Source organism: Prionailurus viverrinus, chromosome A1, assembly GCF_022837055.1.
Source record: "Prionailurus viverrinus isolate Anna chromosome A1, UM_Priviv_1.0, whole genome shotgun sequence".
Lineage (NCBI taxonomy): Eukaryota > Metazoa > Chordata > Mammalia > Carnivora > Felidae > Prionailurus > Prionailurus viverrinus.
Genome location: NC_062561.1, coordinates 141,325,451 through 141,339,046, shown reverse-complemented (window position 1 = coordinate 141,339,046; position 13,596 = coordinate 141,325,451). Strand labels below are relative to the sequence as shown.

The following is a 13,596-nucleotide window of genomic DNA, read 5'->3' as shown; positions in this document are numbered from 1 at the left end:
ATGTCCCCATTACATTTATCATAGTTCCTTCCATGCAGACAACAAACATTTCTGAAAAAATGCCTTTGTTAAGTGAGCTGACCCTCACTCCATAATGAATACACTTCTCAAATTATGATTTTCATATCCCAAGTTTTCCTAGAAGGTACCTGGCATGCCCACATATCATCACCTAATCTTCCACCTCCAGGGCTCCTAACACGTCATCCCCGGACACCTCGTGATTGCCAATCTCTCATTTTAACTTCAGTCTAAAGACGGTTTTCCATTCCTGACAGAACATTTTCATCTCATAGTACCTTCAGATACATTAAAGCTTGAAAACAATATAAAACTCCTAGTATATATCTGCATGATGATGCTACCTTCCCAACTTTTAAGTATGAGTGCAGGGGTCACATTCAAAAGGAGACATTCTTACTGCCACCTTCCTTTTTGGCTATGAATTCCTTCCACCTCAACAAACCGACCCAGGAGGAAAGAGAAGCCTTAGCAGTACTTGGTCCCGAGGCCTCAACCCCCCACCTCCTTCCACAAGCCATGCAAGAATCCACCAGTCCAGGAGAGCTGCAGAGAGGCTCTTAAACTGTGACATCACCCCCATCCAAAGGGAAGACTTAATGTTTGAATTAACACACACACATATATGCCACAAAGCCTTAAATTGCAATCCCAACGTATCGGCCCCAGCTGATAGAATTCTGCCTATCTTGATGGCTCAACTCCATCATCACTTCCTTCCCAAAGTCCCCTGTTTGTTCCCACTCAAAATGTGCTCTCTCCTGGCACCTCCTATATCGTTTCATTTCATAGTCAACTCCTACAAGACACAGTTATGTTCTCACCATGCCCAGCTCACTACCCTGCACAAGCTACATGCTCCACAGAATATATGCTACACAATCTCTCATCAGGAATGATTAACACAAGGACTCTAAAATATCTATGTGGGTAGTTTTATTTGCCTACTTACCCCGAATACAAGAAGGGTATGGTCACTGATGGAGCAAGTCCAGTAACATTTCACACACCTCACTTACCTAATGTTTAATTTATAGATTCTATGGATCAGGCATGAGCCAAACCATCAGGGACAGGGCAGTGAACAAAACAAAACATGTTTGCCCTCGTGGGGCTTCCTTTAACACATCCCTTCCTTCCCTTCTGATCTGGCCCACCGGGTCACACATCTGGCCACTGCCCTTTCAACCACATCCACTTCAGCCTCACCTTCTTTCCTTCGTGACGTATGGTCAAAGCACATGTTATGGTTATGAGCGTGAAAATGTCTTAATCACAGCAAAAGTAGATCCTTCTGGACCACAGAGGTTACCTGCAACTATTTCTGCATTATTTAACATTTACCAAGTAGCAACTTCTGATAAGAAACACAGGCATGGATAATAACACTGCCATTTAAAGAGTCATCATGGAACTGATTAACTAATTCACTTAAGCATGACTTTACCACCCATAAATCACTCTTCCATGTTATTCTGTGGTTCTCCTAATCACTCTGAGAAATAGACACTGCCTCCTTCTAGGAAACAGCGGTCATGTAAGGGAAAGGGATGGCATGTAGTTACTTGCTGGGTCAATGGCTGAGCCAGGGCTAGAAACCAGTTCCCTGAACACAGCAGCCCCTGCCCTTGCCCAGTGCCGTGCTGCTGCTAGATCTGAGTGAGCCAGGACAGGACAGGTTCTGGTCACTGCCAAACCCAAGAGCAGACCATTTAAGTGCCTTCAGAATGGCTTTCACCTTAAAACAGTTTGACTAACTGCCATTTCCTCTGAAGTTCATCTTCACTTGCTGCCTTGAACCCTAAGAGACACAAAGATATTGTGAAGAACTTCCAGAAATATTAGCAGCTCACAAAATTCCTCTTATAACATTAGCAGATGCTGGCTCCAAAATGGCATTTTAAAGCACTAACATTCTACAGCAATCACATTATGGGGCTTATTCAGAGATCCAAGGAGCACAGTAAGTGTTGGTAGAGAAGGTGTTGAAGTAGAACTCTAAGTCATGGAAAGAAACTTGAGTTTATTTTCCAAAGAATACCCACAAAATCTAATGTAAAAATAGCCCAGAGACCTGTTTCATTAAGGAGTTTGCCTGGTCGCTTGATAATTTCAGCTACCCTACTTGCTCCCTTCACACATAGACACAACAAAGCCACCATCTCCTTGGTATTAAAATCCATTCACTTGTTCAACAGATATTTGAGTGGCTGCTTTGTGTCAGTCTGTTGTACAGACTGGATATACAGTGACAACTATGATACACAAAGTCCCTCAAAAAGCCTTTACTAGAGTTAAACAATTGTAAGTTTGACATAACTGCAGGATGCTGAGATAGGTGTGTGTCGGGTTGGGGGGGGTGCCTTGGTGGCTCAGTGGGTTAAGCATCTGACTCTTGGTTTGGGCCCAGGTCATGATCTCACAGTTCAGGAGATCAAGCCCCACATCAGGCTCCCTGCTGACAGTGTGAAGCCTGCTTGGGATTGTCTCTCCCTCTCTCTCTGTCCCTCCCCTAGCCTCTCAAAAATAAATAAATAAACTTAAAAGAAAAGATAGGTAGGGATATACTCCCTCCAGTGGAGAGCAGGTCTGCAAGAATCACAAAAATCAGAGTGCCTGTGTGGCTTGGTTGGTTAAACGTCCGACTTCGGCTCAGGTTATGGTCTAGCAGTCCGTGAGTTTGAAGCCCGCATCAGGCTTTGTGCTGACAGCTCGGAGCCTGGAGCCTGCTTCGGATTCTGTGTCTCCCTCTCTCTCTGCTGTCCCCCATCTATGCTGTCTCTTTCCAAAAATAAATATTAAAAAAAATTTTTTTTTAAAAAAGAATCACAAAAATCAGGATTGGGAACCTCTATTTTATGAAATGGTATTATTTAAAACATGTCCCTTTAAGGGGAAACAAGTTAAAAATATGGTATGAAGCACTAATTCATAGAAACATGCTAGACTTTAGCATTTTATATACAGTTATTCTGGGTGACTCAAAATTTCTGAAAGGAACCCTGAGAATCTTAAGTCCTAAATGTGTAATTCAACTCAAATGTCTATTGAACCACCTTTTAAGATTTGGGTCCAGTTTTTAGCTGGGAGAGTAGAGCCAAATGGTTATCTCCCCATTCTCAGAACTTAAAGAATGCTTCCAAGAGATGTATACCCCAAGTAAGGAACTAGAGATAAGAGAATTGATTCCAAGACCCTAAAATGGTCAGGGGACAGGGGTTGGGATACCAAGATGAGAGAACCCCAAGTCCAAAGTTCCCAATAAAGTGAAACACTCAATAAACTTGACCCATGATATATTCTGGCTTCATACCGGGATGCTTCCTGAAGTATTTCACAGCTAGCTCATCTTAAACTTTTAAGGATCACATGATCCAACTTCCCTAATCTTAATCTTCTTTTGAAAAACAGGCAAACCTGAGGTTGAAGCTATTAGTAACTTGAGGCATATTCTGAGGTCAAGAATCTTCAATAATGGTACAGAGCGCCATGCCACGTGTTAAAAACAGTGGAAGTTTTATCAAGTCACTAAAATTATGAGACACTGAGTGCAGGGGTTCGTAACTCATCCATCCCTACCAAGTGCCAGGTAAATAGTACATGCTCAATAAAAGCTGCTGAAGTGATGTGCTCAGCTTTGTGCTCGCGAGCAGAAAGGCTGTGTCCTTTTCAGGTTTAGTCCTACTAAGTCCAGTGCCCTGGTGGTAACACAGCCCTACTGTCCAGATCCTAAGGGAAGGTGAGCTCCAATGCCCGTCCTCCACACTTTTCCTAGAACTTCTCCCCTATCACACATTTCTAAGAACTCCCAAGTTATGTATCAATGTACAACTTCAGAGGATATTCATGTTAGACAAGGTTGTAAGGGACTGAGGTCTCTTCCCTTAATAAGGGACTGTGGTCATGTCCTTTAATAAGCCAAAACCCCAAATCTCCAGCTAATCATTGGAAGAAGAATTTCCTATGTGAGGAAAGAGTAACCACTCGAAACAACACAGGTTACTTACACGAGTTAGTGTCTAACCAGACACTAATCTCATTTTTCCAGTGAGGTTATTAATGCTCAGGAGACTTAGGGAACTTCTTTGCCACAATTACTCAGGAAAAAGAAAAAAACAGTTCAGGCTTTGTGAAAATGCTTAATCCTTTTCTGCAAATATGCTTTAAATGTACACAGCTTTAAGCCCTGCATATGAAAGAGGGTTCTTTGATCCCACTTTGATACAAAAAGTTCCAAACGTGTTTCCCACAAAAATGTTATCATCCTTGAGCATTTAAAATGCCATTTGTTTCTATCAAACCTGAATCTCTAAACCCCGCACACCTTTTCAGAACAGAACCTCATTTCTAACTCTCACACAGAGAGTAAAATTAATGTCGGTCCACTGTACAAACCCAAAGAATGTCTCACTTTTAAAAATATATATATATATAATCTACAAATTCAAAGCAGGACATAGAGATTGTTAAGGTCCACCCTGCAGATTGGGATGGGAGGGATCTATCTAGGACTTTGCTCCATTCAGGGGAAGAATTAAAGGCAAGGATTCCTAGATTGGGGATTTATTAATTACTGTTATAAAAAAAATATTTGAGGGACAAAAACCACTTCTTTTGCTACCAAGTAGGCACGAGGAAAATTCCATTTGCTCATTGTCTGCTCCTACACACTTCAGCAACAGATCTCAGTAAGGAAGAAAGGGTTGTCAAGTTTCCAAGGCCAATTTAAAATTTTTAGCTCCAACAGTTAAAATTACAGAAGGAATTGTAAAACCTTTAGTTTGGATGAGATTCTACTATTTGAAAAGAAGAGAAAGGAATTCAACTCCTACTTGTCTATGAACTTTTCATGCTTAAGATGGTCAGTGCAAATGTTTCCTATTAGGTAGAACTAGTCCTAAAATTATTCTCCCTGTTCTCTATAGATAATGAACATTTAGGGAGGCAGGTATTTACCTTAACTTTAATGACCCCAATGCGAACAATGATATTTTATTATTGTTAAACAGATGTAGCAGGTTACATAATGACAGCTCCCTGGGCTTGCTCTCAGGGAGTACCAAGTCACTGCTAACACCTTGTCCTTATTCTCTCAAAAACTACCCCAAACAAACCAGAGTATCAGATTTCTACAAAGCTGTTTGAGCTTTAGAAGACAATAGGATACTGAGTCTTGGTCTATTTTTTCTTTTACTATTAAGAGAAAATAAATCACAAATACTTCAAGGCTAAGTGCAGGAAAACAAAACAACCTCTTGGTTTTGAATAGGTGTTTATCCTGCACATTCCATGTGCATGCATTATTTCTTGCATTTCTCTAATCAGCATAAATTTGTGATACATACATGAAAAGTAGTGGAGGGAAGGGACTAAGACTTAATAAGCACTTTCTACGTGCCAGATATGTTACATATACTATCTCAGTCCCTGCTTCCCCCGTTGTGATAGGAATTTGGATGTGTACTTTTCTAGTGGGAAATAAAATCAGGGAGGTTAGGTAATTCAAAGATCATGAAGACAGGTAAACGGCAGAATTGGGATTCCAAACAACACTGATTCCAAAGTTTCCAACTACACTCTTCTTTCTTGAGCGGTCTTTCAACTCACTTGAGTTGAACCACTCTTGAGTGGTCTTTCAACTACACTCAAGCGTCACTGCCTCCCTGCATCCATTTGATGACTGGCCCAGCAGCCATTAGGCTTTTCTGAGGGTGTTTTTAATGGTATTACTGATATCTTACTAGTCAGCAAATAGATTTATGTGACTTTCTTTCCTTTCTACTGTAAGCCATATAAATTAGTGCTATTTTGAATGAGTAAAGAAAGTAAAATCAGAGGCTTATTTCTTAGAGATGCAGTAATGTCAAAGATAGTCCAACGAAGGGAAAAATATTAAGATACTATTCAGCAATGCCAAATTAGACTTATCAGAACGTAAGGGCAATAACAAGAGCAAAACAAAAACAAACACGTCAGTGACGCTGCTTATGTAACACACAAGCAAAGTCATATGATCAATAAATGCTGGGAACACACCGGAGAAAATCAAACATTTTTATCTCAGGCACCCTCCTTTATTCTACTCCTCTGTCCCCGCAAAAGGCGAGTTTCTGACTACACTGACAAAGACACCTGATGGAAAGGTGTGGGTGAGTGGAAAGGGAAGTGGCTGTGGGGTAAAATATGCCTATAATACTGTCACATTCAGTCATGGATCAGTTAACTAGACACTCAGTTTCACCATCTGTAGAATGGGAATAATGCTACCTGCCCCATGAAGCTACTTTACGGATACTTTTTAAAAATCACATATACTTTAAATTATTTTATAGTTAGGGGTGCCTGGATGGCTCAGTTGGTTAAGCACAGGACTGCAGGTCGGGTCATGATCTCACAGTTCACGAGTACGAGTCCCGTGTGGGGCTCTGTGCTGACAGCTTGGAGCCTGAAGCTTGCTTCACATTCTGTGTCTCCCTCTGTCTCCGCCCCTCCCCTGCTCACACTCCATCTCTCTCTCTCTCTCAAAAATAAACATTAAGAAAATATTTTACAGTTAAACTATAATATAACCAATTATTAAATAACTTATAAAATATAAAGTTTATGGATATGCATAATAAAGACAACAGATAATCATCTAGTTTTTCAAGGATAATTGATTATACTCAATTTTCCCCTCACTCTGCCTTTAGTGCATATCTCCGATATAACTTGCAAACTGAATGTATCTGAATTGAATACATAGAGTGGTACATAAATTGAAAAAAAGCAAAATTTGAATTCTTCTCATGTATACACACACTGGATGTATATATATATTCAGTATATATGTATATACATATATATTCAGTATATATATATGTACATAAATACATATGTATATATGTGTACATATATATAGTGGGTATATATTTGTAACTTAAATAATATAAGGTTATGTTATTATATGAACTATAATTAAGGGGGGGAAGGAAAATGCCTACAAGGAAATACCAATGTTAAAGCACTTGTTCTTAAAAGGAGTGAGCTGGGGTTTTTTCATCAACTTTTTTGATTCATAGACATTTTCCAGATACTCCATACCACTGATGCGTACCGTTTTAGTAATGGAAGATTAAATGTGTTTTAATGTTCAGTTGCAGAAAAATAAGAAAATGAGGAACAAGCCTTAATGCCAATTCTGCTGGGAAGCATGCCTTCCATGCACTAATCGCTCCATTGCTCCATAACTTTTAGAGAAGGATCCACCGACACTGAAAATGGGCAACAAATATTAATAGGCTTAATGAGGAAAAAAGATCACACAAGTTCAAACAAAGATGGCAGACAGGAAGACGACTAATGCCAGGATCTTCTGTCTGAAGGCTCCACCTGCCTAAACGATTGGGTGTGACAAGCTATCTGAGGCAACAGACAGGGTAAGCCCAGAGTGAAATGGAATGAATGGAAGGGGACCTAATCTGAAGAATGAAAAGGCGGCTCCAACATGCCTGTGTGACATGAAACCTCCTGAGTCTGAATTAGAGACAAGACAGAAAAAGGCAGTGATGCTTTCCAAGGGCAGAATTTGGCAACAGAATGAACAGGATGAAGAAAAGCATGGTACGGGGGAAGAAAAAGGAAGCCAAGGAGTAGCCAACTCCTTTTGCGACTTCAGATGGTGGAGGTGGAAATGGCTCAGCACCAGTAAGTCACGCTAATATGCCAATTCACATAAAGGCAAATTTGTACAATTAAAGAGAAAAAAAAAAGGTGGAAGCATCCCACTGTTCTAGCAATATACTAAGGAGCCGACTTTCAATCTGAACGTATATTTAGAAGACAAGTTTAATGTAACAGACTCAATTAGAAGGCTATGATGTAGAACAGAAGGGCATTATCAATGCAAGCATATGCTGTTTGTTAGTGAGTGTGAATTAACACATGATTCAGGACAGTCAATTTTCTAACTATGCCAAAAACTGAGCTCTCAAATGGATCATACCGTGCAAACGGAGATATTCTGACAATACAGTCACGGATCGAGAATACATTTCAACCTGATTTTTGGGCTAACACAATTTAGGCTAGTTATCGTGACCAAGAAGTTTCTCTGTTTATAAGAAGGACATGAAGATCACCACCAGTCCACACATTTCAGGTCTGCATGAAATCAGACCCATGAGAAATCATGTGACACCACCCACGGGGCCAATATCAGGCAGCAGGACTTGAACCAATTAAATCAGGCTCTTCTGTCTCATAGCAGTCCTGTACATTTATAAAGTGTTACCATGAAAATTATCTCATACCATTCTAAGAGCCCCATCAGAGAGATGGACAAGTAAAAATTACTTCCACTTGACTAAGACTAAAATGGTTTAAGTGCTTTGCTCCAGGTCTCAGAGCTAGATTACAGAGCTGGTTTGTTCTTATAAACCAACACTTGGCTTATGTTTAGTTTTTAGCAAACTTTTGGAGGTACCCTATTATAGGAGAGAAAAAGTATTTTTATTCTTTTATGTCAACAGTACAGGGAGCAGTAGGAGGACACAGAATGGCTGAGGTGGGAAGGGAGCGGAGTTGGCAAGAGTGGGTGAGGCCAACGTCAACTCTGCAGGCTGAAGAGAATGTATACAAACCATGATTTTGTAAACTTCTTGAGAAGTGTGTAAAATACCCTGGGAACGGCTCTCTTGTGGGAAAGAATTTACCCCACTTGGGCAACAAAGCTGAAAATATTTTGGTTTTGGCTTGTTGCGTGCTTTTTGTTCGAACACGCAGTACGAGGTCCCAAGTTTAGAAAAGTGGATGTTCTTATAAGTGCAATGAACGAGACTGAGATTTTCACATATTATGCTCCCTTAGTCCAAAACTCAAAAGCTTTATACAACAGTCAGGACAGCAAGCGCATGAAGCAGAATTCATGCTCTTCTGCTTCAGACTTAAATTAATAACTGGTCTCCCTCTGGCATTTCTTTCTTGGCTGGGGAACGGACCATGGTAACGTACGTAAATTGCACCACATGTCCACCGCACATGAGAGGAGACAGCCAAAGTGTGTGTCAGCCACCAAGCTCCTGAGAGGATCTGAATACAATTTCAGAGTTAAGTCATCGTTTCTTCTTCAGACACGAGAGCCTCGTTAGCATTTGTGCAGCACAAGTGTCCGTGATTATGAAGCCAAGTGAAGCTGGAAACTTACTATCGGTCCACTAGGTGCAAAATGCTGACAGAAAATTATGAAGACGCAGAGTGCTAAAATGCCTTCCAAATGCCTTGTAATTAAAACCAATAAATACAACAACAGAATGTGTTTCTTTTGGTATGTGGCAGTCTCTTACCGATGGCTAAATACTTACAGTGCACGTCAAGGGTAGAGAGAAGGGATGGAATAGGGTGGAAGAAAGGATTCAGTGCCCCTAATAGCTTAAAATCTAACAGAACACGTATTTAATGTGGGAGAAAAGTTAGAAAGCTCCTTTGGAAAAGGGGCAAATTAATTATAAGACAAAGAACAGAAAAGCCAAGGGGAAGAGAAAAGATTATTCAATAATGGGATTATTCAGGGCCACTGTTCTCCATGACATGTGTTTGAAGTCAGGTTGTAAGAGGGGGAGAGAGGGCTGGGTGGGGAAACACAGCTAGAGAGGTACATCAAGAACAGGCAAACTGCATGTGCGCTTCAAGATGCAGTCTTATGCATTATCTTTGGCCCCACTCCTTAGCCCTCAGAGTTTCCAATCAGCCCCTCGCCACCCTTCCAAGCATCTCTGAATTTCTTAAGAGGAACAGGGAGGCTCCCCAGGACTCTTGACAGCTGCTTCTAAGCAGTGTAGGTGAAACGAGTACAAGTGTCTGATGACAGCGAGGAGATCACATGATAGCTCACAATCAAAGAGCAGGGCAGACTTCCATTCCATTGATAAAAGCTCTCTCAACAAAGCTAACCCGGCACATCTAATAACACACATAATTGCAACAGAATCATATATAGTTCACTGGGCATCAGTTGTTAAAGCAGTGACATAAATCAATGTAATTACTATTAAATACTCAAGCCAAGCTCCTTAGTTTGCCAGTTCACCAGTATTCGGTCAAGAACGATTTGCTTTCCTTTGGAACGTGTTCAGCGTTGCATCCTAGGAGGCGGGGATGGAGATTAAAGAGCAAGTCCTAGATCTGCTCTTCAAAATCCATGCTTCCCACGCCCTCTCCTAGTCCACCGTCCACTGCCAACTTGATGCCTCCACTAGTCAGAGAGCCTCGAGCAGCACATTCAATGGTTTTCTGCCCTCTGAGGTGGATTCCTCTGCAATGGTCCCAGGAGCTCCAGACCCTCTCCCATGCCAGCCTTCCTTTCCTGTTGAGATCACACTGGAAAGAATAAGAGTCTAGAAGCAGGACAAAGAGAAGAGGTCCAGAAAGAAAATGAAGACGTCTGTGAATTGCAGCATGTAGAAGCTCTCCTACGGGATTAAGTTAGCAGAGGAACCAAGAGGGAGCCAGTAGAAACAGCTGGGGAGGCTTTGGCTCCTTCACATCCACCCTTCCGTGCTCCCCGCCCCCCAGGACTCCCAGGGCAGTTTCTCGTGGCTCTAATATTATTGCATTTAACCTACAGTGATTCTATGACACTGGTATTATTTACAGTTTACAGATGTGCCAACAGAGACTTGGGACAGCTGAATCATTTGCTCAAGATCATGGCTGACATGCGGGGAACACGGTCTAGCGGCGGTCGGTCTTAACCAGCACAGTGCCTTCAGGAGATGCAAACCTGCCTTTCTAAGCCCTCTCTTGACCTCCATATACTCCTGTGTATTAATGCCTTTTATCATAAAAAAAAAAAAATATCCCTAAATGCAGAAGAGACTAAACACATGGAAAGAACTGGGGTGAAGAGAAGAATGCAGGGGCAGGGCTCCAAGGCCAATAAGCACAAGTTATCTAATTTCAGTGTCACTCTTTTACAAATCATCCACTGTGCATTCCACTCCCCCATTTGTGGTTCAGTATTTGGATAGGAGTCCCCACCTCCAAATTTAGTATAGTTGGCACTGAAAGCAGACGTGTCTCGTGTACCCTGCTGGCTGCCTGGGTCTGCACCCCGCCGGCACCGGGTTTCACAGCGCAGAGGTCTCAGGCGCTGACCCAGCTCAGCTCACACTCGGCTGCACATGCGCAGGCAAATCTAGGCAGAGAAGCAGCCAGGAGGCGTGGTTCCCGGGGAACATCTCATTGGAGGCAGCGGATCTACTCATCCCATCAGCCCTCCAGCGTCTGCCCCTGCCCTGCATCAGTACCCCTCCTGGTGATCCACAGGGCTCACCGGAACTGCACATGGAATGGGAGGACGGTCTTAGTGCACGGCTACCTGCAGCATCCACTCATACTGTGGGTCCAAGAGGAACCAGAACTTCTCATCCCATCTGTTTTTCCACACCTTTTTTCAGAGCTGAACTGGTTCTTCTGTTCTTCATTCAAGTTATTAAAACTCAAGTTATTAAAAGTCATTCAAGTTATTAAAAACTCTTGGAAGGTAGATGTACTCCAATTTGGTAGATACAACTGAGCAAGCTCATTCTCTACACACTCCAGCACACGAACCAAAAAGCTCTTTGGTTCTAAGTTCTTGGCGTGAGCATACCTGTTACGAATTGCCTTTATCCTTAAAAGTAGAGTACAGTGGGAGTTCTGGTGGTGGGGGCAGGAAATACAGAATTAAGGTTTGGGTACAAGTTTTGATGGTAAACATTTTAATTAGTATCTCATTAAACAAAACATTTCCTCAAACTTCTCTAGTTAAAATATCTTTTCTAAATTTTTTACTGTTTATTTTTGAGAGAGAAAGAGAGAGGGGGTGGGGAGGGACAGAGAGAGACAGGGAGACACAGAATCTGAAGCAGGCTCCAGGCTCTGAGCTGTCAGTACAGAGCCTGATGCAGTGCTTGAACCCACGAACCGTGAGATCATGACCTGAGTTGAAGTCAGACGCTTAACTGAATGAGGCACCCAGGTGCCCCTCAAGTCAAATTATCTTGCTCACCCCTCTCTCTCCTTGAAAAGGCTAAAGCTACAACTTAACCAACACTGATTATTAGACTAGTGTTTGTTAAATAAATACCCCCAATGTTTTTATACGTGAAAAAGCTTACTTTTTAAAAAATGTTTATTTTTTTTTTGAGAGACAGAGAGAGACAGTACGTGAGCAGGGGGAAGGGCAAGAGAGAGGGAGACACAGACTCTGAAGCAGGCTCCAGGCTCCGAGCTGTCAGCACAGAGCCACATGCAGGGCTCGAACTCACCAGCTGGGAGACCATGACCTGAGCCGAAGCTGGCCGTTCAACCGACTGAGCCACCCAGGCGCCCCTACATAAAAAAAGCTTATCTGAAAAAAGAAATAGGATGTGGAGAATTTAGAACCCATGCACACTGCTGGTAGAAATGCAAAATGGTACAATCCCTGTAGAAAATGGTGTTTCCTCAAAAAATTAAACACATAATTGCCAGGTGATCCAATAATGCCACTTCTGGGTATACAACCCAAACAAGTGAAAGCATGGAGTTGAACAGGCACTGGCATACCCACGTTCAAGGAAGCATTACTCAAAATAGCTGAAAGGTGGAAGTGACCCAAGTGTCCACCAACAGAGAAATGGATAAACAAAATATGGTCTATACATACAATGGAATACAAATTGGCCTTCCAAAGGAAGGAAATTCTGACACCTGTTACAACATGGATGATCACTGAGGACATTATGCTAAGTGAAATGAGCTGTTCCAGAGAAAGATAAATACCACACGATCTCTTATGAAGCACTTAGGATATTCAAAAGCATAAACAACAAGTAGAAGGGTGGTTGCCAGAGACGGCTGCGAGGGGGGAATGAGGAGTTGGTATTTAATGGGTACAGAGTGCCAGCTTGGGAAGATGCAATATTCTAGGGATGGATGGTGAATATACTTAATACCACAGAACTGTATGCTTAAAACGGTTAATATGAGAATTATGTGTATTTTACCACGATTTAAAAAATGTTTACATAGCACTTTGTATAATGCCAGGCATGGTTCTAACATCTTCGCAGATACTAACTCATTTAATCTTCACTATAAAGCTGTGAGGTATGTTCTATTATTATTGTCACCTGAAGCATGATCCTTGCCCACAGTCCAGAGGGGGCAAGCGGCAGAGCCGAAAAACACAGGCTAGCATCCCAGCCCCAGTGCCCCACCCTTGACCACTCTGCTACTTGTCAAAAAGGCAGACAGCTGGGCCTGGGGGGGCTTGCCAACCAATTCCCATAGGAACAGTAACAGACCCGATGGCTTATGCACCACTGGGGGAGTCCTATAGACACCTGCCGGCTCCAGCCTCACAGGGATGAATTTAGGAATATCCAGAGGGCTCACGACATAGAGATAGATCTCGAATCAAATGTGGCCTTTTTCACCAATTCTGCAGAACCAAAGAGTTTCAAATGAGAAATGGCATCTCTCTGGTCTAATTTCCTTTCAAAACAAGAACTACTGCTTAACTATACCGGAGAAGATAGGTTTGGTCCTATACTTACACGTGTCCTTGTACTG

The 13,596-nt window shown here is 42.0% G+C and overlaps 1 protein-coding gene across 2 annotated transcripts in view; it reads right to left on the bottom strand.

Moving 5' to 3' along the window:
• The window catches only part of IQGAP2 (IQ motif containing GTPase activating protein 2), a 298,358-nt gene that overhangs the window by 249,742 nt on the left and 35,020 nt on the right, over positions 1-13,596 (bottom strand). The window lies entirely within an intron of this gene.